Source organism: Sminthopsis crassicaudata, chromosome 4 (assembly GCF_048593235.1).
Source record: "Sminthopsis crassicaudata isolate SCR6 chromosome 4, ASM4859323v1, whole genome shotgun sequence".
NCBI classification, from domain to species: domain Eukaryota; kingdom Metazoa; phylum Chordata; class Mammalia; order Dasyuromorphia; family Dasyuridae; genus Sminthopsis; species Sminthopsis crassicaudata.
Genome location: NC_133620.1, coordinates 33,956,491 through 33,984,079, shown reverse-complemented (window position 1 = coordinate 33,984,079; position 27,589 = coordinate 33,956,491).

The window sequence follows — 27,589 nt, the reverse complement described above, 5'->3', positions numbered from 1 at the left end:
AGTTTTAAAAAATCTATTTTCTGTAATTATACAAGAGAAAACAAAGAGAAAAAAACAGAAATATTAAAATGGTTTAGAAAAAACACTAATTATTTGGAGTGATGTGAGATAGTATGAACATATATAAGTATATATAGTCCCTGCCCCAGGTAAACTTGGCAGTCTCCCTATAATACCATATGTTGTGTATGTGGAGAGAAATATGATTCTTGAACAGATAAAAGACTTGGGGTAAAGTAGGGAAAAGGAGAGAGATATGGACAGCTAGGTGTTACTTGATTTGAGAAATATATTTGCTTATTAATGGTGATTGGCTTTTGTATAATAAGCTCACTGGAGTGAAAAGCTAAGCTGCAGAAATTAAACTAATTGTTACCCTCCAGTTCTGGACAGAACTGTTTTACTTTATATTCCCGACCCAGGAGCAACCAGCAGAACTAGATTTTATACTGAATTCCAAAAAGAGAATACGACCTTCTCTCTCTCCTTTTCTTTTTCCTCTCTTTTCTCTGTTTGTATACATATATATCCATAGAGATGAATATATAGCATAAGCAACTGTCTATAATTTATGTGCACATGTGCACACACACATATACATACATATTCACAGTGTGTGTATACAGATATTCAGGATAACTAGATGGCACAATGAAGAGAGTTCCTGGCTTGGAGTCAATAAGACTCTTTGTGACTTCAAATCCAACTTCACACACTTACTGGCTGTGTGACCCTGCACAAGATTTTTATCTCAGTTTCCTTATCTGTAAGATGAGTTGGAGAAAGAAATGACAAATTAATATCTTTGTCAAAAACAAAGAAACAACAAAAAAGGGATCATGAAGAGGCAGACACGACTGAAAAAATGACATCTCCATATCCCTGCATCCTTCACCTCCTCCCCTTGAAGATATAGGAGATCCCAAAAGCCATCCTGATCCCCACAAAGGTGTAATCTCTCCAAGAAGAGAGAATGGCTCATTCTAGAACTATCTCAAAATCCTTATTACACTCAGTGCCCAGTCCTTTGTTACATTGCATTTGGCTACTTATAAATACGTAACTATAAAATAGCTAGAAGTTAATGGGGTCAGGGGGGAGCAGAAAAAGCTTCATGGAGAAGATAAAACCTAAAGGAAGGAAACTTGGGATTCTAAGGATAGAGGTAAGACATGTATAAGGAAGTCATTCCAGGTATGAGGGAGATCACTTGGGTAAAGACAGGAAGACAGAGATGGAGCATCATGTGAGAAGAAACAAGACTAGTTTGTCTGGACCTCAAAGAAAGCTTTGGGCAAAACTGCAATTGAGCTTTGACTCCCTTCCAGGTCCTCTATTGTCTTTTCCCAGCTTTTTTTCATGTTCCTCTCCTTCCTCATCTCTATTCACCTAGGAATATCTTTTGAGTTTTTCTGTCCCCTCATCTGGGACTAAATTGATCTAAGATGTATGTGGGAAGGTGACCCTTACCCAAATTAAAATCAGAGACTCTCAAGGTAAAAAGCAATAAGGGCTTATTATGATCTCTAGAGAAAGGGCAGTTCCCAATGACAGCAATGTCAGTATGGGGGTCAAAGCACAAGCTGCAAAACACAGGATTATATAGACCCTAATGCAGAAGCACTTCCGATCTTTTCTCCCATGGCTGGAGAGTCCAGGCTTAACTCTAAACCACAGAAATCTATCCAGGGATTAAAAAATCTACTCAGAGACAAAGAATACTAGCCAATGGCACATATTAGGAACTTAATGCTGTTTACCTAAGATAAACAAACACCTGTGGCTTTGGGCTACAGGACAACTTATTATTGCAAAGTTTCAAGTTGTAGTTAGATTATAGGTCGAGGTCATTTTTATGAGAGGTCTTCACTCAGTTTATCCCATTCAGATGAAAATTAGTAATTAAATGCTAATTGAGAATACACTTCTATGGGGATATTCCAGGTTTCCTCACCAAGTTCACCTTCCATTTTGCAAGTTTTCTGCAAAAGTTGTTGTTTGTCCTTTGTGGAAGATAGAGATCAGGCCCTGGATGCAGTGGAAGACCTCGAACTTTTTAAGCTAGATCTTCAACAAGACCCAGTTTGACTGAGGCAGTACCCATTCAGTGATTGAGGTTAGGTAGCAGCAATTGAGACAAAAAAAAAATCTCTTCTTTCACCTAGTCCAAAAAAAAATCTGGGAGGGGAAGACCCTCAGAGTTTCTGGCCAAAGCAGAAATGACTGCTGCTTATATTCAATCTGAGTCAATCAGGACCCAAACAATGACCAAGGGCAGTTAGATGGAGCCTTGGATGGAGCACTGGCCCTGAAGTCAGGAGAACATGAGTTCAAATATGATCTCAGACACTTAACACTTCCTGGCTGTGTGACCCTAGGCAAGTCAAATTCTCTGTAGAGCCAAGACAAACGGTGGCAAAACACTCCTTTCTGCCTTGAGGAACAGTATAGAGATGGAGAGTGAGCATACTACAATTAAAAAAATTGCTAGTCCATACTTTCCACACCCAAATAAATCCATTATGTCTTAGGTCTGTCAGAAATTCAACTGACAGAATCACAGAACTTGAGAGATAGAAAAGATCTCAAAGGCCAACTCTTCCAACCATGCATGAAACAAATTTAATAAGTATTAGGTAAATGTTCACCATGTCCCGATCTTTATGCTAAGTGTTGGGGTTTGAAGGAGACCCCAAAAAGATGGGAGTTCCAGACCAACCTCAAAAAAAATTTGCAGATTATGACCTATCTCCAAGTCAAAGGCAAAGTTTATTTTAATTGTAACACCAATTGAAGTGGGCTAAGTTCCAAAAGAATTTAGCAAAGAACCAAGAGCAAGAAGATGAATTTATAGGGAAAAAAATGGATCAAATGCTTCATGTCACTGATATACTAATTTTATGGCTGAGAGGTACAATTGAAGAGTGATCTTAGAGGTAGAATTGAGGATGCACCCCATTATTGAATTCTGTGGAGACTGAACTTCATTATGGAATTCTATGGCTGAGATTGTCTCAGAAACTTTGTTATTACTAACCAACAGATTGTTATCTGACAACCAGCATTGTCTGTGGCACTGCCAGGGTTGTGTAGCCTTAGGATTATTCCTGCATCCTCTCTACCTACATCACATCACTAAGTTTTAAGGAATACAAAGAAAAAATTTTAAAAAATCTTTCTGCCCTAGAGAAAATTATAATCTAGTAAGGGAGACACTTGTAAAAAACAAGGAACATGCAAGATAAATATAGAATAGGTAGAAGTTAATGTCAGATGGGAAGGCACTAGCCATTGAGGGGGGAAATTTGGGGAAGAAGGTGAGATTTGAGTTGAATCTTCTAAGAATGCCCACAATGATATGCCTAACAAGTGGTCACCCAATTCATTTCAACAGAGTGCCTACAATGGGATGAAACTCTGAAACGGGAAAGCAAAGACAATGAGAAAATTGAGCTTGATCTTAAGGAACTTGCAATCTACCAGTTTCAATCCATCTCCACACTTTTTGATCTCCTTACTCCCTATCAGCTTCCTTTGTGTTTTGTTTTCTCCCATAGATGCTAGCTCCTTGAAAGTAGGGATTGATTTATTTGCTTGCTTTAGCAAGTGTCTGACACAGAGTAAATAGTTAATAAATTAACTAATTGAAAATCCATCCCTTTATCTATCCATTGATCTCTCCTTCCTCCTTTTTTTCCTTCTTTTCCTTCTTTCTTTCCTTGTTTTCCTTCCTTCCTTTTCTTCTTTCCCTTTGTTTCTTCATTCCTTCTCTTTGTTCCTTCCCTCCCTTCCTTCCTTCATTCCTGCTCTTTGTTCCTTCCCTCCCTTCCTTCCTTTATTCCTTTTCTTTCCTTCCTTCTCTTCCTTCCTTTTGTTGAAGTATAGGAGCATCAACCCCCCCAAAATACTGGGGTTCTGTACTGGTTCACAAGGTGTCTCAAAAGAATTTGTAGGCTTAGACCATCTCCAAATCAAGAGGCAAAAATTTAATTGTTATTAGTTCTAAAAGGGAGCCAGTGAAGAAGTGGGGGACAAATGATATCTTTATAAAGTGTGGATCTTAGAGGTAGAGTTAGTGTGATTAAGTTAGGTATTTCACTACTATTACACATAAGCTTCAAGGTACTAATGTTATGGTTTAAAGGCTAATTAGAGTCAGGGATTAGACATCTTCATCTTACTATTTTTCTGAATAATTAAAATGTAAACTAAGATAAAATAGCTGCCAGCATTCTTTTCAGAGTCAGTAGCTCAAAAAATAAAATTATAGGATTCCTAAGACAACTTGGAGTAAAAAATGTAAACTAAAACAATCTAATTATTCTTAAAACAGAAAACTTGGTGCCTATTTCTAAGGTCATTATTAACCAGGCCAGGTAGTCTGGTGATTACAATAACATCATCTTCCTTCTTTTTCTTCCTTTCCTTCTATCCTTTTTTTCTCCCTTTCTTCCATCCACCCATCTCTCTATTATCTATTATCTATGTCTGTGTAATTATGTATCTATCTATTTACATGGGATATGCAATATGTTTAAAGAGGGAGAAGTTAGGAGACAGTGCCCTATTTACTATTCACTGATAAAATAGGGTTAAACAGAGAGTTGCCTAAACACAAATAAAATAGAGCAAAAATACCAGGAAGCAAGTCAGATAGACCTGAATTCAAATAACTTACCAGATGATATTTGGCAAGTCACTTAATTTCTGTCTGCCTCAGTTTCTTCAGTTGTAAAATGGGGATAATAATGACATCTGTCTCATAAAGTTGTGAAGATTCTTAAATGAGATATTTGAAAACTACTTAGCACAGGACCTGGAACATAGTAAGTCCTTAATGTGTGTTTACTAATTAATTTGACTCGTCTCTCTTGGTTCTCCTTTCACCTGTCTAATCTGTTTTCCAGGATGGAGCTTAATTCAAGCCTGTAAACCATAAGTATTTCCCAAGGTTATGCCCCAGACCCTGCTTTCCTTTTCTCTAAATGTTATTTCCCTTGGAGATCTTAACAGCTCCCAAGGATTCATTTATCATCTCTAGGCAGTTGATTCTCAGATTTATCTATTCAACATTAACCTCTACCTTGACCTCCAATCTTGCATTTCCAATTGCTTTTAAACATCTCAAACAGGTTGTCCCTTAGACATTTTAAACTCAACATGTCCAGAACTGAATTATCTTTCATACCAAATCCTCTCCTCTTCCTAAATTTTCTGTTATTTTATCTTGTAGAATTTATGGTTTGCAATTTTCAATTTAAGTACTGTCTGTGACTTATAATTGCAACTTAGGTTGGTTTTGGTTGTTGTTGTTTATTTTGTTTTCCTATGGATTTTTTTTTTTTTTGATTGGCACGTTACTTACCATGTTTGGAAATTCTGGGTAATGTTTTGTGCATTATTTCTTGGATTGTGGTATTCAGGTTTTTGACTCATCATGTTTTTCTGGGAACCCTCTAATGCATAGATTACTTCTATACATCCTGTCTTCAAGATCAATAAGTTCTGCTTATGTAGAGATCATGCTTTATTTTAATGTTATTTTTGTTTATTTATTTTTCTTCTTCCAGGATATCCTCCTTATCCCTGTATTTGTATTCCCAATCAGTTATTCCCTCTTTTATTTCTTTTTGTGACTTTCTATCATTAATGGAAGTTTTTCTATTCTGTCAATTATTTCTGCTGTACAAATCACATATTCTGCTTTCAAAATTCATATGTCTCTTTTAAACCATCCAACATCTCTGTTTACATTCTTTCTTCAGAATCCACAGAGTCATCTGCCTCATCATGCATTTTTCATTATCTTTCAATATTTATTTACAGCTGCCTGAACTCTGATCCGGATGCTATTTTCTCTTCAGTTATTAATATCTTCCCTGTTCATTTATATGCTTAAGCTCCAGTTCTTTAACTGAGTTCTCTTTCTCCTGATGCCTTTGATGATTTCCATTTTTTTCTTTATTTTTCCTTACTCAGTTTCTAATTCTTTTCCCTTTGATGGCAGTTTCCCCAAGATGAGACCTCGAAGCTACTTAAGCATCTTCCCACACTGGGCATTTCACCATTTAAAACCCTAGGACTTTGCCCTAAGTCATTTCTAGAGTGACATAACTGACCTCCATTAGGATGCTGGAAATGACCTCCACTAGGATGCTGGACTTTTCCCCTTAAGCTTAATAATAGCAGTTACACTTGGAGGGGTAGTGGTCCATAGCAGTAGGGAAACCTGCAAAGGGAGCAAAATGATCCATCTTGAGGATAATTGAGCATAGAGTGATAGTTATGTGAGGAAAGGCCAAATTGTACTTCTGGGCAGATGGGGAAGGAGATTGTCTCATATGATCTTCATTATGATGATCTTAACTTTTCGAGGTAGGTACAATTATCATCCCTACTTTACAACTGAGGACACAGAGGCAAGCAGAGGTTAAATAATTTGTCCAGTGTCAGGAGGCTAGTATCTGAGGTCAGATATGAACTCATTGAGTCCTCTTGGCCCCCAGATTCAGTGCTCTAGGAACTATAACATTGCCTAGCATAAACAGAAGTATCATCATCTATGAATTCTAGAAATGTGACTTTTGGAGCCCATCAGAGCTTTCCACTTAAGGGAACTTCATAAGGACTCCACACCAGCATAGATTCAGATTCAGGAGGGGTAACTGTTTGTCACATGTGTCTTCCACATGGTTAACTCACTTTTATTGTACTTTAAACTTTGACCTTTTTCTCCCCCATGGATGTTATGTGTAGTAGTGGGAATGTGCCCCAGGTTTTGATATGAATGTTTTATACCAGCTGTATTTAGTAAACCTTAGTAAATACCTTTAAAAAAAAAAGTTGAACTAAATCTAGCTGGCTGATTGTTAATGGGATGTACCATGGTAGGCATTCACAAACAACTGTAAAAGAAAATCAGACCATATTTACTCCTAAAATCTAAAAAAGTAGTAGTAGTCACCCCTCTGGTGATTCAGTTTGCAAATGCTAATATGCATTAGGGAAATAGCCTCAGAAAATAAAATATTGAATATTTTATATAATATTATATAAAATATTCAATATTTTATTTTCTGAGGCTATTATTATAAAATGTGTAATAAAATAAATATTTATGGAATAAATACAATGCACCAAATCGATATAATCAGACATAGAAAAATCTAATCATTGAGAGGTATCAAAAAAGTCTGTTTAAAGTAACATGTGAGCTGTATCTTGAAAAGACTCCTATGAAACACAGGTGAGGAGGGTATATATTCCAGGCAAAGGGGAGAGCCAGTACAAAAGCATGGAGAAAGAAATAAGAAAGAATGTCATATGATCTTATGATGATGAAAGCTATTTACACTCAAAGAGAGATCTTCTTTTGTTGTTTTTGCTTGAATTTTATTTTCTTTCTCATTTTTTCCTTTTTGTTCTGATTTTTCTTATGCAGCAAGATAATTGTATAAATATGTATGCCTATATTCAACTTACGTATATTTTATCATGTTTAACATATATTGGATTACTTGTCATCTAAGATAGGGGATGGGAGGAAGGGGAGGAATTTGAACACAAGGTTTTGCAAGAGTCAGTGGTGAAAAATTATCCTTGCATATGTTTTGAAAATAAAAAGCTTCAATAGAAAAAAAGAAAAAAAGATGGAATGTTATGTGTGATAAATAGAATACTTGTAGAGGGAGAGTGAATTAAGAAGGGAAGGGAAGGGAAAGGAAGGAAAGAGAAGGGAAGAGAAGGGAAGAGTTTTGGGTAGCATCCACAGTTTGAGCATGAAGGAGATTGATAAAGAACAGTCACATAGGAAATCAGAGAAAAAGAGCAATATGACAAAAACCCACCACAGAGAAAGTATACAGGAAGAGTGGTTGATCAATAGTGTCAAAAGAAAAAGGATGAGGACTTTGAAAAGAACATCATATGTTGTAATCACGATTTTTTGTAATTAGGAGAAAGTCATTTCAGTTAAATGATGAGGCTGAAAGTAAGATTGCAAAAAGGGAAGGAGTGAAGCAAGGAAATGGAGGTAATGAGTATATGTGACTTTTTCTAGAAGTTTGGTTCAGAAATGAAAGAAAAATAAAGGGCTCAAGTAGATTAAAAGATTAGTCAAAGTAAAGATGAGAGATTTGAACATGTTTGAAAACAATAGGAAAGAACTAGTTGATTGTGACAGATAAAAATTTAGAATAAGAAAATTTCCACTCTTACCTGAAAAAATTCACCATTAAAACATGCCCAACAAGTGGTTATCTGGTTTTGCTGCCTTGAAAACACCACTGATGAAGGGAAACTCACCACTTGCAGACAAGTCATCAACTTTTGGATAACCCTAATTGTTAGGAAGGTTTTTCAGGATACAATTTTAACTTTGCCTCTTTGTAACTATGACCCATGGTTCCTTGATCATTGTACTGAAGTTAGGTCAGTCTAACTTTTTTCCACATAACAGTTCTGAAGATATTTGAAGGTATTTTTTTGGTCTCCCTTGTGTCTTCCCTTTTGCAGGTTAGATACTACAATTTCCTCCAGCTAGCCCAAACTCACACCCCTTTTCTCTCCTAATTGTCCTCCCATGAACACTCTCCAGCTTAACAATCAATGTATTTCTTAAAACTATCTCCCAAATGAGAGAACACAAAAAATCAGCCAAATTGCTTCACTGGTTCCACAGAAGATTTAAAGAACCAAAACAAGTCTTCCATTGAGGTTGTACAACCACTGGGGAGGATTTATGAAAATACACAGAGTGAACTTGCATGCAAGGTTTTGTAAGAGGTTGAAAGGGTTAAGAATAATTGTTGGAATGAGTATCTCCATTGAGAAAATCATAGATGCAGGAAAATAAAGTGTTCCCATACTAAGTTCTAACTTACCCAGCCTAGAGCTTCTAGCTAACTGAGAACATTACTGACCATTCAATTTAGTTTTTGACTTCTCTTAAGGATCTAAATTGATCTAAGGATCAACTCCTAACTGAAAGACTAAATAGCACATTGTCTGAAATAGTTGATTTCATAAATTTTGCTGAATTTTGTATTTGTCCTCAATTTTATTTCTTTTTCAACAAAGGTGATTTGCCAAGTTTATAATTAAATGTGATTTCATGTTGACGCTTTTCTTTCACATAAATAAATTCACATGCTGTCCCAATTCAGTATCTAGAAAATAGTCATTGTACATAGAAGGAACAGGGCTCTTCCTGCTTCTTAGAATACATTTAGGTGATGAAAACTTTTCAGAGGCCATATCCTATCCTACTACTTTACATATAACAAGAACTCAATAAATATTTATTTCGTAAATCAATGACTTATCACAGTCAGAAATTCAAGATAGTTGGATTTGTGGGACTGAAAGGCTGTCAATTGTCCTCATAATGGCATAAGTTACTTTCCCAATACCGGGAATGCCTTTAATGAAGGAAGGGAGAACTTAAACTTCCAGATTGGCATTAGTGAAGAGGGAAAGGGGAAATAATGCCGGTCCAATGGAAAGAATGTTGGATTTAAAACATAGGATATTTACAAATATTGGACAAATCAGTTATTTACTTGATTTGTAAGATGGAAACACTAGACTTAATGATATCTAGCTTTTCCTCTAACACTGATTTTCTATGATCCTATGTTTCTAATATTTATCAATTGTGTAAACATGGTCAAAACACCAGAGCCTCTCAACCTCAGTTTCCTTGCCTATAGAATGGGGATATGAATACTGGGACTTACTGGGTTATTAGGGGAAGGGAGTATTAGTATAGAAAATTCCCTTGTGAAAAAACTTCTATGTATAGAGGTTAAATTTTTCTCTGTTCCCAAAGTGCTAAAAGATTCAGAAGTTTTCTCGGGGTCAAAAAGCCAGCATGTGTCAGATGTAGGCTTAAACCTGGATTCTTGTGGCTTTGAGTTCAGTTTTTATCCATGCCAAGTTTTCTCAGGGTTATTATAAGGATTAAATGAAGTGATGTCTATAGAGAACTTTATAAACCTTAAGGAACTATAAAATGTCAGCCATTGGAATTGTTATGAGCATTTATAAGGCAGTGACAGAAAAGTATATTTTAAGATTGAGAGAGAGGAAGGGGCAGCTAGTTGGAGTAGTGGATAGAGCACTAGCCCTGAAGTCAGGAGGACCTGAATTCAAAGTTGATCTTAGATCCTCTTCTCTCCTCTCCTCCTCTCTCCTTCCCTCCTTTCCCTCCCCCTCTTCTTCTCTCTGCTCAGCTAACATTTCCTAACTATTAAAGGGTGAGTTGTTCTGAGGTACCACCTCTCAGACTGGCTAAAATGACAGGAAAAGATAATAATAAATGTTGGGGGGATGTGGGAAAACTGGGACACTGATACACTGTTGGTGGAATTGTGAATTGATCCAATCAGCTTGGAGAGCAATTTGGAACTATGCCCAAAAGTCTCTAAAACTGTGTAAACCATTTGACCCAGCAGTGCCATTACTGGGCCTTTATTTTTTTTTTTAATTTTTTAAAATTAATTTTTATAATTATAACATTTTCTTTGACAGTACATATGTATAGGTAGTTTTTTTGTTTGTTTGTTTGTTTGTTTGTTTTTACAACATTATCCCTTGTACTCCCTTCTGTTCCGAGTTTTTCCCCTCCTTCCCTCCACTCCCTCCCCTAGATGGCAGGCATTCCCATACATATTAAATATCTTATAGTATGTTAGGATTATCTTAGGTACAATATCTATGTGAAGAACCAAATTTTGTTGTTGTTGTTGCAAAGGAAGGATTGTATTCGCAAGGTAAAAATAATCTGGGAAGAGAAACAAAACAAGACAAAACAAAAAAAAAAAACAATGCTCTCAGTTTACACTCATTTCCCAGTGTCCCTTTTCTGGGTGTAGCTGATTCTGTCCATCATTGGTCAATTGGAATTGGATTAGCTCTTCTCTATGTTGAAGATATCCACTTCCATCAGAATACATCCTCGTACAGTATCATTGTTGAAGTGTATAATGATCCCCTAGTTCTACTCGTTTCACTCAGCATCAGTTGATATAAGTCTCTCCAAGCCTCTCTGTATTCCTCCAGTTGATCATTTCTTACAGAACAATAATATTCCATAACATTCATATACCATAATTTACCCAACCATTCTCCAATTGATGGACATCCATTCATCTTCCAGCTTCTCCAAAGGGCTGCCACAAACATTTTGGCACATACAGGTCCCTTTCCCTTCTTTAGTATTTCCTTGGGGTATAAGACCAGTAGTAGCACTGCTGGGTCAAAGGGTATGCACATTTTGATAACTTTTTGGGCATAATTCCAGATTGCTCTCCAGAATGGTTGGATTCTTTCACAACTCCACCAACAATGTATCAGTGTCCCAGTTTTCCCACATCCCCTCCAACATTCATCATTATTTGTTCCTGTCATCTTAGCCAATCTGACAGGTGTGTAATGATACCTCAGAGTTGTCTTAATTTGCATTTCTCTGATCAATAGTGATTTGGAACACTTTCATATGAGTGGAAATAGTTTTAATTTCATCATCTGAAAATTATCTGTTCATATCCTTTGACCATTTATCAATTGGAGAATGGCTTGATTTCTTATAAATTAAAGTCAATTCTCTGTATATTTTGGAGATGAGGCCTTTATCAGAATCTTTAACTGTAAAAATGTTTTCCCAATTTGTTACTTCCCTTCTAATCTTGTTTGCATTAGTTTTGTTTGTGCAGAAACTTTTTAATTTGGCATAATCAAAATTTTCTATTTTGTGATCAATAATGGTCTCTAGTTCTCCCTTGGACACAAATTCCTTCCTCCTCCACAAGTCCAAGAGGTAAACCATCCCATGTTCCTCCAATTTATTTATCTTATCTTAGGATGTGGTGTTAAATGTTGGTCCATACCTAGTTTCTGCCATACTAATTTCCAGTTTTCCCAGCAGTTTTTGTCAAATAATGAATTCTTATCCCAAGATTTGGGATCTTTGGGTTTATCAAACACTAGATTGCTATTTTTATTCACTATCTTGCCCTTTGAACCTAATCTATGCCACTGATCAACTAGTCTATTTCTTAGCCAATACCAAATGGTTTTGGTGACTGTTGCTTTATAATACAGTTCTAGATCAGGTACAGCTAGACCATCTTCATTTAATTTTTTTTCATTACTTCTCTTGAAATTCTCGACCTTTTGTTCTTCCATATGAATTCTGTTGTTATTTTTTCTAGGTTATTAAAATAGTTTCTTGGGAGTCTGATTGGTATAGCACTAAATAGATTAGTTTGGGGAGTATTGTCATCTTAATTATTTTTGCTCAGCCTATCCAAGAGCACTGAATGTCTTTCCAATTATTTAAATCTGACTTTATTTTTGTGTCAAGTGTTTTGTAATTTTGCTCATATAATTCCTGACTCTCCTTTGATAGATATATTCCCAAATATTTTATACTATTGACCGTTATTTTGAATGGAATTTCTCTTTGTATCTCTTGAATTGTATTGGTAATGTATAAAAATGGTGAGGATTTATGTGGATTTATTTTGTATCCTGCAACTTTGCTAAAACTCTGAATTATTTCTAATAGCTTTTTAGCAGAGTCTTTGGGGTTCTCTAAGTATACCATCATGTCATCTGCAAAGAGTGATAATTTGATTTCCTCTTTTCCTACTCTAATTCCTTGAATCTCTTTCTCGGCTCTTATTGCCGAGGCTAGAGTTTCTAGTACTATATTGAATAGTAATGGTGATAGTGGGCAACCTTGTTTCACTCCTGATCTTACAGGGAAAGGTTCTAGTTTATCGCCATTACATATGATGTTTACTGAAGGTTTTAAACATATGCTCATTATTATTTTAAGGAATAGTCCATTTATTCCTATACTCTCAAGAGTTTTTAGTAGGAATGAATGTTGGATTTTATCAAATGCTTTTTCTGCATCTATTGAGATGATCATATGGTTTTTATTAATTTGATTATTAATATGGTCAATTATACTAATAGTTTTCCTAATATTAAACCAGCCCTGCATTCCTGGTATAAATCCCACTTGGTCATAGTGTATTATCCTGGGGGTGATTTTCTGAAGTCTTTTTGCTAATATCTTATTTAAGATTTTAGCATCAATGTTCATTAAGGAAATTGGTCTATAGTTTTCTTTCTCAGTTTTCGATCTACCTGGTTTAGGTATCAGTACCATGTCTGTGTCATAGAAGGAATTTGGTAGGACTCCTTCATTCCCTATTTTTTCAAATAGTTTACATAGCATTGGAGTTATTTGTTCTTTAAATGTTTGGTAGAATTCACATGTAAATCCATCTGGTCCTGGGGATTTTTTCTTAGGAAGTTGGTTAATAGCTTGTTCTATTTCTTTTTCTGAGATGGGACTATTTAGGCTACTTATTTCTTCTTCTGTTAATCTGGGCACTGGGCCTTTATTCCAAGGAAATTATAAAGGAGGGAAAAGGAACCACATGCATGTAAATACAAAAATATTTGTAGTAGCCCTTTTTGTGATAGCAAAGAATTGGAAAGTGAGTAGATGCCCATCAATTGGGGAATGGCTGAACAAATTGTGGTATATGAGGATAGTGAAATATTATTGTTCTATAAAAAAATGAACAAACTGATTTAGAAAAAGATTTACATGAACTGATGCTGAGCGAAATGAACAGAACCAGGAATACATTGTATACAATAACAGCAAGTGTGCAATGATTAACTATGAAAGACTTGGTTCTTCTCAGTGGCTCAGTGATCCAAAGCCATCTCAATAGACTTTAGACAGAAAATATCATCTGCATCCAAAAAAAGAATTAAGGAGACTGAATGTAAATCAACACATACTGTGTTACTTCTTTTTTCTATTCCCCCCCCCCCCCAGGCTGGGGTTAAGTGACTTGCCCAGGATCACACAGTCAGGAAGTGTTAAGTGTCTGAGATCAAATTTGAACTCAGGTCCTCCTGAATTCAAGGCTGGTGCTCTTTCCACTTCGACACCTAGCTGCCCCTTCTAGTTTTTTGTGTTTTTTTTTTTAATCTCTCCCATGGTTTTTCCCTTTTTTTCTCTCCCACCATGATTCATAAAGCAATGTGTATTAAAATAAATAAATTTACTAGAAAAAAATAAAAAGAAAAAATAAAAGAGTGAGTTGTTATTGCTTAGTTTTGAGAGCTGCTACTAGTCCCACATGTCCCTCTTGTGAGAGGGAAGGGAGGAGAAAAGGTCATTGGTCTAATTCCCTTTAGAATAAGAGAATTATTTCCATTCTGGCAAAGGCCTTGATGTGACTGCATGTTATATTTATTGTTTAATCAAAATTGGGGTAATACTGTGGCAAATCAGATTAATCAGACTCTGATTCTCAACAGCTTTCATACCATGTTTCTTGTAATAAAGAATTAATCCAGTAATCTGCCCTTTCCTGGTTTAGCCAAAGCATTTCTACTCAGTGCACAAAGGGAAAATTGGGCCCTAGACCTGCAAATGAATTTCACAGTAATGTTCTCCAACCAAGCAGAATATGCCTGACCAATTTATAGTTTACAGCTGGATTAAGGAGAGGAAGAATAAATCAGGGGTGATTTAGAGGGAATTGATGAATGAAGAAAGGAATACAATACCAGAAGAGAGACACAGAAAGTTAGGAGCCTGATGAAATCACACAAGTGGTCAAGTTGTGATTGGAATAGTCTAGGAACTAGTCTAGGAACATCTACTACAAATTGATCAGTTGATTATGTTCTTTTTATTGTCCTGCTAAGGGATAACATTGTTTCTCATGTGAACACATTTCCCATAGATTCTCTTCTGTTAGGGAGTAAGTTTGTATATATGTTATTATACCTTTGAAGTATTTTTTTGGAAGAGCTAATCTCTTAGAGGTTAAATAGAATTAGGGTACAGGGGACCCATCCCCTACACTTGAAGGAAGATCATCTCTGGGGACTAAAGCCATTAGCAGAGAAAATAGATTCCCCTAAACCTTTTTAAGAGGAACAGAGAACCATATTAAAGAACTGAGATATAACATACATGGTTTCTAGGTTGTGGAAGCTAGAGTAATCAGGACTTTCCTGTAAATTGTTCAGTCATTTCCCAATTGGTGGACATCTCCTTAATTTCCAGATTTTTGCGACCACAAAAGGGATGCAATATCTTTGTAAACATTAGTTATTTTCCTCCACCTTTAATCTCTTTGGGGCATATATCTAGTAGTGGTATTGCTGGGTCACCCAACAGATTTGTTGCTATTACTGTTATCAGGGAATAAGTAGGTTAGCCAAAGGAAAGCTGGAGAGTACAGAAACTATTGCCACAATACCTTAGTGAATAAGTAGTTCATGCTTTTTTCCCTACAATCTGTCAGAGGTTCTAAACCTGTTCGGTAGGATAATTATCTGCTTAGGGTACATGTTTCCCCCAATTCAAGTTTTCTCAAAGTTCTCTCAGAGACTAGGGAAATATGTATTAACAAATCTCAAAATGTTACTAATGCTTCTAAATAGCAAGTCACAAGTCCCAAAACAATATAGCCCATCTAAATTTTCCTGTGGTTTTATTTTACTTTCCCAAACAGAAATCTTAAATTTTTTATTGATGTATTTTGTTTCTATATCACCTTCATTGTAGCAAAGAATAAAAAAGAAGGAAAGAGAGAGGGATAGGGGTGGGGAGAGGAATCCTATAAAATCAAGCTTTTTGAACCCAGACTGACAATTTACAATATTCTTTTTTAAAACATAATTTAATTAATTAAAAAACTTTTTTAAAGTATGAATTTCTAGGCTAGAAATCTAGTAGCTATTCACAAGCTGATCTCACTCTAATCAACATGGAAGTTTTGATCTGGCCCATTTTCCCACCTGGACCTATTTATGCTTCCTTAGGCAATCTGGTGGCCTGTATTCTCCCCTATAGGCTCTCACTATTTATAGTGAACTCAGTGTAGACACCTGATGGATGCAATTTATTGTAGCTCATAACTCCCAAACTCGAGAGCTGCCAGTCTCAGCCTCCCTGTGAGAGTGAGGTGAATGAGCTATCACCCCGGGGCAGTAAAACATCTTCCATAATCATAGTCTCCTACCTCTGCAAAGAAGGGAGGACAATACATTTTCTCCTTATTTTGGGGGTCAAACTTATTCATCATAATTATACAGAAGTTTCACTTTTTAAAAATAGCTCTTGTTGCTCTTTCCATTTATGTTATTGCAGTCATTACATATATTATTTTCTGTATTCTGCTTACTTCACTTTCATAAACACATACAAACTCTCTTATGGTGAAATAATAATCCATGAGCACTGCTATACCAGAGTTTATTTAATTATTAACCCCGCCTTTATTTTTATATTTGTTTTTGTCTTAGAGCAAAATATAACATTTTTATAGAAAGTATTCTTTTTTTTTTTTTCTCTTTTTTTCATTTCAGGACATAATTCTAGCAATGTTGTCAATGGGCCCGAGGATAGGATATGATCAATTTTAGAAAAACCATCTCTTCTCTTTACTGCTCCTCACTTCTTTCATAATAATATTGTTAATGCAATAATAATAATAGCTAGCATTTATGTAGGACCTACTATGTGTTAGACATTATGCTGATTGCTTTATAAATATCTCATTTCTTCCTCTTTACAACCTTGGGAAGTAGGTGTTATTATTATTCCCTTTTTACAGATGAGGAAATTAGAGCAAATGATGCAGGTTAAGTTGACTGGCTCAGAGTCACCCAATTACTAAGTATCTGAGGACAGAAAGTAAATTCAAGAATCCTTAATTCTAGTCCTATTCATTGTGCCACCTAATTACACCATTAATGAGGGAAAGGAAAGGGGAAACCCCATTTCTCGGCGCATAGATGATCCCATGAGGCCCAGTGTCCCCTGTAAAATGAATTTACAGGCCCGAAAACCTAGATTGATAAATAAAAGGTTTACTGTAGAAATTTGGAAGTAAAGCTCAGTTAGAAAGAAGCCAGGGCCAGAGGTGGCCGCTGGCGGGCAGGAACCCTTACACAGCTGGAAGGAAACCATGTGTCGGCTGGGAGGGCTCCGGCTTGGCCCTTTTTATATGGGTGGTACCCCAAAGTTCTCGTGGGCTTTTCAGTTAGCTCAGATCAGGTGAGGGCTGGGGGAAGCTGAGCTGAGGGTGGGGGCTGGGCCCGGATATTCAAAGGGTGCCTTTGACCAGGATTTGTGAATCAAGGTCAGCCATGGGTTGGGTAATTAGAAAGGAATCTTAAAGGGACCCTAACCCTCATCACCATTACATTTCTTCTTCTTTTTTTCCTTCTTTTTCTTTTTTCTTTCTACTTTTTCTCCTTCTTCTCTTTCAATCTCTTCTTCCTCTTCTTTTCTTCTTTTCTTCTCCTCCTAATTCTCCTTTTCTTTCTTCTTCTTCTCCTCCTCCTTCTCTTTCAATCCCTTCTTCCTCCTCTTTTTCTTCTTCTCATCCATCCTCCTCCTCACCCTGATTCTCCTCATTCTCTTCCTCCTACTTTTCATCCTCATCATCCTCATCCTTGTTTTCTTCCTCATCCTCTTCTTTCTCTTTGTCCTTATCCCCTACTCCTCTTCCTCTTCCTCTTCCTCTTTTTCTTTCCCCTAGGACATAATCTTAGAAATACTATTACTGGGTTAGAGGGTATGATCAGTTATGTAATGTTATGACATCTCTAATAACAATGTAACAGGATGCTTATTTTCCTATGGTCCTGCCACATTTCATTTTATTAGCTTCTATCTTTGACATTGTAGAGGATATGGAATTGTAATTGATCCCCAGTGCTTAGCACAATATAAGTTTAAGTAAATAGGTGGTAAACTATTGTGATCCTTCCCTTCTAAAGGCTATTTTGCATGACTAAGAAACCAACTTCTGGGTTCAGAAGACAGAATCCATTTTCACTCCCTTCTCCACTAAGTGGTATGAAGTCCATATTCATTTCATTCGTGTCAGAATCTGGCCTCCAGTGAGAAAAGAGTCCAGTTCCCCCCTTTTTATTTAAATAATATTTGGCTTGTTTTGTCTCCCCCTCACCAAAACCCCCCTGGAGAAAATTATTTAAAATTTATATTTTGGTTCATATAAAAGTCTCCCCAGAAAAGGCAACAGAAAAAGGTATTTACTTCCTACACATGTAGGGGAAAGCGCTCACAAATCCCAAAGACCCAGGGTTCATTGACACTCTTACAGGAATTTTTATTTCTTTTTATTCTTTAGGATTCAGGGCCATTCCTCCTACAAATTTTGGTTAACTAAAAATCTGTCTCCATATTAAGTTCATCTGATCAAAACCAGAATCATGAACTAATGATCTTAAGGAGAGATTAGGGCCATTTCTCCTAGTCAAGAGATGTTGAGTTGAACAAAACCTGCTCCATGGGATATAAAAATCCATCAAAGTCTTAAACATTCCTTGGATTAGAAGTCAGAAAAAAAATTCAGCTGTCTCTGACTTCTTGCCAACATGTAAATAAATCTTCCTTTCCATTTAGCCTTTTTGTGAACCCTCTAAATGTAGTTTCATCTCTAATTTGACTTAGTTTACCCATAAAGTTTGTTTGATGAGGTTTGTTTCCTTAGGGAATATAAGAGATTATGAGTTTGTTGTTATTGTTATTTTTTGTTATTATGTTTGTTTAATTTTTATGACATCAAAAGAAGTATGCTATATTTTCTTTAAGTATTATGATCTAAGAGAAATGTACAAGAATGCAATATGTAAAAAGATTATTTCTCTATCACTCTGACATAATTTTGCCCATAAGAGGACTTGTAACAGTCCTACTAAAGATATCTCTCTCTCTCTCTCTCTCTCTCTCTCTCTCTCTCTCTCTCTCTCTCTCTCTCTCTCTCTCTCTCTCTCTCTCTCTCTCTCTCTCTTTCTCTCTCTCTCTTTCTTCTCTCTCTCTCTCTCTTTCTTCTCTCTCTCTCTCTCTGTCTCTGTCTCTCTTTCTCTCTCTCTCTCTCATTCTCTCTCTCTCTTTCTTCTCTCTCTCTCTCTCTTTCTTCTCTCTCTCTCTCTCTGTCTCTGTCTCTCTTTCTCTCTCTCTCTCTCTCTTTCTCTCTCTCTCTTTCTTCTCTCTCTCTCTCTTTCTTCTCTCTCTCTCTCTCTGTCTCTGTCTCTCTTTCTCTCTCTCTCTTTCTTCTCTCTCTCTCTCTCTTTCTTCTCTCTCTCTCTCTCTTTCTTCTCTCTCTCTCTCTCTCTTTCTTTTCTCTCTCTCTCTCTCTCTCTCTCTCTCTCTCTCTCTCTCTCTCTTTCTCTCTCTCTCTTTCTCTCCCCCCTACACAATGTTTTTTAACATATTTCTAATTTAGTCATGTTGGGAAAGATAAATCAGAACAAGAGGGAAAAATCATGAGAACAAAATGAAACAAAAAGGTGAAAATAGTATGCTTCTATCTTCATTTAGTCTCCAAATTCTTTCTCTGGATATACATGGAATTTTCCATCCTGAGTCTATTGGAATTATCTTGGATCATTGATTTCCTGAGAAGAAATTAACTTGTTTTCAAAAACCATCAAGACTTCCAGAAATCTAGCAGACCATTGGGACCATCCAACTGGCATCAAAGGAAGTTTCCAAGGATGTTTTGGGCTTCCTGTCATGGCCCCTAGAAGTCAGTTCAGTCTTGGATACACATATATCTCCTACTTACCTTTATAAACAAAAGATCCAGAACATTTGTCTTTTTAATCTCCTATACTTTGCCAAGTGTCTGATTCATTTTGTGCACAATGTCTGGTGCTTACTAAACCCTTAACATAGGCTTAATGAATTTAAATCTTGGGCCTCAGAGGACAGAGCTAAAGACAATGGGAAAAAAGTTAAAGTAAGCCATTTATTTCCTTGCTGTAAGAAATGTAATGAGTTTCCCTCACTGGAGGTCTTTAAACAAAGCTTGGATGACCACTTATTGAGTGGATTCCAGATACAGGATACACTGAACTCTCTTGAATCCCAGAAAATTCTGGGCATGTGGGATAAGAAATAAGACAAGTTTAGTAAGAACACAGAGGAGTAGTGAAAAAAGAAGCTGAAAAGGTAAGTAGAAGGCATATTGGAGTGGCCCTTGATTAATGGCTGGCTAAGAAGTTTGGCTTTTATTTGGGAGACAGTGGCAAGGTCTTTGAAGGCTCTGAACGCAAGACTGACACAATAATGCAGTGTCTCAGAAAGATGGATCTGGCAGCATTTTCCAAGATTAATCCGACTGGAAGCAGTGAGTCTGAAGACAGGAAACCAGTTAGAAGGCTACTGAAATAATGTAACTTAACATGTTTAGCATAATGTCAGCATTATGGGTTAAATATGTTTTTATGGTTGGCCTGGGAACCTAACTTCCATCCACCAATAACATTGTTTTTATGGGAAAATGTGCTCTGTCTTGTGAGGCAAGAAGGAAACAGGGCATCACCCTGCCCCTCACCCCTTTCAGATTCTCTGGAACTTCAGATCCTCTAGCATACACTGAGAAGGGAGCATGATGGGTCAGGGATGCTTCTTGTTCCCCAGGGTTCTGTTATGGCTTGGTCCTTCGTGTAGGCAGGATGTTTATAAGTCAAAGAGGGCCTGTTTCTTGGACTTCTCTAATGGATCCAGTTTATGATAACTATTCTGATAGCAATTTATTGAGCTAACTGAAATGCTTTATTATATGAAAAGATATGATTTGCCCAATACAAATTTAGATTTTATGGTCTTTATTTTTTTAAATTAATTTTTATATCTTCCTCTATCCTTTCCTGTTTAGTTTTCCTTAGTTTTATCTGGGGATGTTTTCTCTGAGTATATGTTTTCTAAAGTTTTATTTATGATTCTTATTCTATCCTAGTCATTTCCTATTATATCCTACCATAGACTGAAACATCCGTCATAACAAAGAAAAATAGTTAAGCAAAACCAATTGACACACAGTCACTGGGCATACAATATTCTGTACCAGCAGGCCCTCACTTCTCTCCAAAGAGGAGGTAATTAGGTTGCTCTCCTGGATCGAGATTGGTCTTTGTAATGAAACCAAGGTCAGCCGACTTCCAGGGTTGTTTTTCTTTCCATTAGTGAAGTCATTATTTATGATGTTTCAGATCTGCTTATCAGTTCATATAAAATTTCTCAGGCTTCTCTTGATTCCTAATATTTATTGTTAATGTTTCTCTACATTCATATGCCAAAATTTGTTCTATCTACTTATATCTTTTATGGAAAGCTTTCAGCCCAAGATGGAAATACTGGAATAGAAACTTTCTGAACCTCATTGATAAAATGGCAGAAATATTACCTATGCTAATTACTTTGCAAGATTGTTGTGAGGAAATTGTTTTGAAAACCTTGAAGACTTGAGAGCTGCAAACTTATTCAATATAGAATTTCAGTTCTATAACATCCATCATTATCCTTATTATTTGGTAGGGCTTAGAACTGGGATTTCATTGATAAAACATAGGGTCTGCCAGAACATGTACAAGATTATCCAATGGCATGTGGAAAAAATTATTAAAACTACTAGGTATATTTAATTTTTTATCTTAAAGATAAGAAATAATTTTTTTTTTTTTTTGGCTGAGGTGATTGGGGTTAAGTGACTAGCCCAGGGTCACATAGCCAGAAAGTGTTAAGTGATTGAGTCCAGATTTGAATTCAGGTCGTCCTGACTTCAGGGCTGGTGTTCTATCAACTACACCAATTAGCTGCCCTGAATTAAACTTTATATATTTTTAATTGTTAACAATGTTTTATTGATACTTTCTTTTCTTAAATAATAGCCTTTTATTTTCAAAATATATACAAAGATAATTTTCAACATTCACCCTTGCTAAACCTTGTTTTCCAAATTTTTCTCCTTCTCTTCCCTCCACTCCCTCCCCTAAAAGGGAAATAATCCAATATATGTGAAACATGTGCAATTCTTCTATACATATTTCCACATATTTCCTTGCTACACAAGGAAAATCAAATCAAAAAGAGGAAAAAATGAGCAAGCCAAACAATAACAACAACAACAATAGGTGAAAATGCGAAGTTATGATCCATATTCACTCTCCACAGATCTCTCCCTGGATGCAGATGGCTCTCTCCATCACAATTCTATTGGAATTGTCCTGAATCACCTCATTATTAAGACATGTCCATCACAGTTGACCATCACATCATCTTGTTGTTGCTGTGTATACTGTTCTCTGGGTTCTACTCACTTTACTTACCATCATTTCAGGCCTTTCTGAAATCATCCTGCTAATCATTTCTTTTTTTCCTATATTAAAGTTTTTTATTTACAAAACATATGCATAAGTAATTTTTCCAGCATTGACACTTGCAAAACCTTCTGTTCCAAATTTTCCTCTCCTTTCCCCCACCTCCTCCCCTAGATGGCAGGTAGTCCAAGACATGTTAAATGTGTTAAAATATATGTTAAATCCTACACATATATGTATGTATGTATGTATATGTATGTACATATTTTTACATTTATCTTACTGCACAAGAAAAATTGGATCAAGAAGAAAGAAAAAGAAAAACTGAGAAAGAAAACAAAATGTAAGCAAATATCAAAAGAAAGAGTGAAAATGCTATATTGTGTTCCACACTCCCACGGTTCTCTCTCTGGGTGTAGATGGCTCTTTTCATCACTGCACAATTGGAACTGGTTTGAATCATCTCAATGTTGGAGAGAACCACATCCATTAGGACTGATCGTTGCATAGTCTTCTTGTTGCTATGTACAATGATCTCTTGGTTCTACTCATTTCACTTAGCATCAGTTCCTATAAATCTCTCCAGGCCTTTCTGAAATCATCCTAGTGATTGTTTCTTACAGAGCAATAATATTCCATCACATTCATATACAACTTATTCAGCCATTCCCCATCTGATGGGCATCCACTCAGTTTCCAGTTTCTAGCCACTACAAAGAGGGCTGCCACAAACATTTTTGCACATGTGGTTCCCTTTCCCTCCTTTATGATCTCTTTGGGATATGAGTCCAGTAGAAACACTGCTGGGTCAAAGGGTATTCACAGTCTGATAACTTTTTGAGCATAGTTCCAAATTGTTCTCCGGAATGGTTGGATTCGTTCACAACTCCACCAACAATGTATTAGTGTCCCAGTTTTCTCCATCCCCTCCAACATTCATTATTATCTTTTCCTGTTTCTTAGTCAATCTGACAAGTTTGTGGAGGTACCTCAGAGTTGTCTTAATTTGCATTTCTCTGTTCAATCTGCTAATCATTTCTTATAGAACATTTATTTATATTTTTATAAAGATAAACAGTAGCTTCTTCACTTAGTCAACATAGATATAGCCATAAGGTGTTCAAGGGGAAGAGTTCCCACAAGTGGGAGGATTGACACTCGCATTTTAATTTATTCGTTCATTTCCAGTATATTGCGATTCATGGCAGTTAACTTGTATCCTGTTAAGCAAATTTGTGAATTATATCATGTATTTTTAATAAAATTAGTTCTCTGAAAACAGAAAAGTGGCTTTAAAAGATTTCTGAAAATAAGTCATGGATTGGAAATAACACCAGTGAGAGGAACATATGGAAACGACAAGAAAATGGCAAAGCTGACATTTCTCCTATTCTTAATACAAGTTCTTCATCAACCACATGATTAGTTAAAAACCACTATGATCTGGCTAATCAGGTCTGACAAAATAAAAAATTACAGAGAAGATGATTTGTAATAAAAATTTTTACATCCATTATTATTAATGATCAACTTTACCTTGAATATACATTGTGCTTAGGGATATAGGCTGCTGCTGATGTGAATTAGCAAAACAATTTGAAACTAAACTTTGGTGACCAAAAAAATTGTGTCACCTCTAAATAGTCTCATATTTGCACACTTGAAAACTTTCTAATGTATTTAACAATCTTCCAAATGGACATTTTTAGATGGTTTTTGAACCTTTTTGTTCATAATAATCAGATGATTCTGGGTGACTAGTAGAGACAATTTTTGATTCATCAGCAACAACAAGTTGAAATCAGGGAAGGTGGACATTTCCAGAAGCTGGATTTTGATAAAAATCCTTACATGCGTATCCACAGATTACCTTGAACTCAGCAGGGTTTCTCTTCTAGAAGAAAACCCATGCATCAATTGAGAGGCAGAAGGGCTTGGAAGTCTATAAGGACTTAGATAAGAGTAAGAATCCAAATGATCTGAAATTCTCATATAATATAATGATAATAATAACACTAATAACAACATTCTAATATGCAGTGATCTATGGTTTCTTTTTTGTGGCTATTCTTTCCGCTGATGTGGATAACAATTCCTTTACAACTAAGTCTAGATCAAGAAAGTCCAAGCCTTCTTGTCCCTAGGTCCAGCATTCTATCCACTATACTATATAGCCTTGATTGTAATTGGCGCATTTATAATTTGGGTCTAATTCCAAACACAGTGCTCTTCCCACTTTACCATATCATCTCTATTTAACATGAAAAGAAAAAGTGTCACACAGACGTATTCTACAATTGCTCTTAGCCTGAATTTCAAAAGTGAGCACTTAAATGTGATTTCAACTACAAAAAAAGTAAGAGGCTATCTTTTGGTAAATTGCTTAAATTAACAGTATCAACTACTATACAGTATTAGAGTGCAATGAACATTTTTGTAGTAGAATATTGTAACAAACTCCTTATTGTGGATTTGTTTCATCTTGAGGAAATGCAATATATACTTGTACCTGCAGGAGAGCTGCATAGAAATCCTTGAAAAGTTAGAATAATTATATCTATTTGCAAACTTAGCCACTGGTTTCTAATTTTTAGTGTACAGACTGTACTGTGTACATTTATTCACTCTGAGTCAGGGCTACAATAGGAGGGGAAGAGTAGGGAGATTAAGTCCCTGCTGCCCTCCAGTCAAAAATTTTATTTTATTTTATTTTTTAATCTCAGCCAGAAACAGAAGTGGTGCTTTGGCTAGAGGGGGTGGAAGTATCAAAGTACAAAGTTCTTTTCCAGAACTTCTTCATGCCCCACCCTTCCAGCTGCCCTTTGGGCATCTCTTCTATAATCTACCATGGGGTTGGAGGGTGGAGTCTGATGCAATATTGGGTGTGGAGAATGGTTAAGGACAGGGACTGACATATCCAGGAAGTCTTTGGAAACAGAGTAATGTTGATTTAGCCTTAGCATCTGAGGAGTAATTGGGTGAGGAGATGGATGGAGAAATATATTTCTGGATGACAGTTTGATTAGGTTTTTTTTTCCCTTTAAGTTTTGCAATAAGGTTTTCAATATTAGTAGAGCTCATTTCCTCTTTTAAAAAAAAAAGAGAGAAAAGAATAATGTCTTTTAAAATTCATTTTTATTTTATTCTCAATTTTGAATTTTCTCCCTTCCCCACCCATTGAGAGAGCAGAAAAAAAATCTAGCAAATATGTATGAACAAAACAAATTTTGTCAGTAGCCATACGCTAAAGGGGAAAAAAAAAACAAGAAAAAAAAAAAGAAAATATGCTTCAATCTGTAATCTCAGTCCATCAGTTCTCTTTCTGGAGTTAAATGATATGTTTCATTAGAAATTGTAGTTAGTCATGCTTTTGTTTGAAAAATCCTTATGAAGGGAATTTGATTGAGTAGCACAATCTAGCGGTTTGTTGGCTTCCTAGAAATTGGTCTGGGAGTGGAGAAATTACTACTTGATTTAATGAATTACCCCTTGGGTTCATTGCACTTGAAGTCTGAAGGGTCTATATTCAAATCTTGCTTCAGAAATGTACAATCTGTGTGATTCTGGATGAATAACTTAAGTGACCCTTAATTCACATCCAGCTTCAGACATTCATAATCTATTGAGCCTGGAGGAATCATTTAAAGTTTTAATTAATTAGGTAATTAATTATTAATAATATATAATTTTAATAATAATTAAAATAATATAATATAAAAATAATAATTTAATTAAGGCACATTAAAGTGCCTGAGTTTCTGCATCTGTAAAATAAAGGCTAAAGATTTGATGACTTTTAATGCCCCTTTCGGCTCTAGATCTATGATTTTATTAATAAATAATTAATATTTGAGCTCACCTTTTTCTGTTGAGTCAAAGCATTTAGTAAAGACCCTGATGGCCACCAGAAAAAGCACACTGAGCAGGACCACTGCAGCAATCAAAGAATACCTCAAAGTCTCTGGTCCAGATTTTCAGTGTCTTTAATCTCTTAAATAGCATCCAGGTGATGCTGTAATAAATAGAGCACTGGGTTTAGAGTAAGACTCCTTCTTGAGTTCAGATGAGATCCCAGACACTTATTAGCTATGTGGCCCAGGGCAAGTCACTCAGTCCTGTTTACACCAGTTTCCTCATCTGTAAAATGAACTAGAGAAGGAAATGGCCAACCACTCCAAGGCCATTGCCAAGAAAATTCCAAGAGAGGTCACACACGACTTAATAACAATGGATCATCAAGGCCACTTAGTCTAGACTCTTGATTCAGGACTCCCATTGTCCAAAGTGGCATTTTACTTGAACTTGGACCTTCATTTCTGAGATTAAGAGACTGTGACTTTACTTTCTAGGCAGTGGATATTAAACACTTGATAAACACGAAATTAAATCCATCCTGTTAGGGATTTGAAATCATTTGGAAAGTTTGGGATGTAGAAAGTGTTCCTCCCTTAAAAATGAGGGTAGGGCAAGCAGGAGCCACTAATTGGACTGTTTATTTACTGTACTTAGCATATTTATACAATAGGTTAAAAACACTTTACTATCATTAGCTAATTGTCTCTCCTGAGCTACTGGGCCTCCAGAGGAAGGCTATGTGTTGAAAGTGAACCTAGTCTAAGTAAGATCTTCAATGAAGAGGAGGAATATTTATATATCAAGTCAAAAAGTATTAATGAAGGGGGAAGAACAAGCATTTGTTAAGCATCTATTATGTGCCAGGCGCTGTGCTAAGCCCTTAACAAATATTAAAATTGATCTCATAACTGGCTATAGGATAGTACTATCATTATCATCCCCATTTACAACTGAGGAAAATGAGGCAGATAGAGATTAAGTCCAGAGTCAGACTAGTAAATGAGTCAAGATCTGAATTAAGGTCTTCCTGATTCCACACCTAGGGCCCTAACCACTATATTGTCTAGCTATGAGCAACTACTACGTACCTACTATGTATCAGGCACAAAGTTCATAGCATATAGCAAGGAGTTCGAGTTTATAATTATTGATCATTCACTGGCACTGAGCACAGTACTGAGGGTTCAAACAAAAATTAAAGTCGTTTACATTCTATTGGAGGAGATAACATGTGAGATCTGTATAGATTAGATATTAGGTAACCTTAAAAAGAAAGAGCAGGAAACTAGGAAACTAGGGGGAATCAGGAAATGTCTTCAGAAGGCACTGCTTGAACTGAATCTTGATGGGAATAGAGATTCTAAGAGGTAGAGATAAGGAAAGAATATTCCAAGTATGGAGGACAGCTGGTGAATAGATGGATTAGGTACCTGAAAGGATGGTCAGTAGTAGTAGTAAAATTCTACAGGGGTAGGGAGCTACCTTTCTAACATAAGATCACGAGCCCCTAATGTTTGATTAACAAGTGGTCTCAATTCTTTGGCTAAAA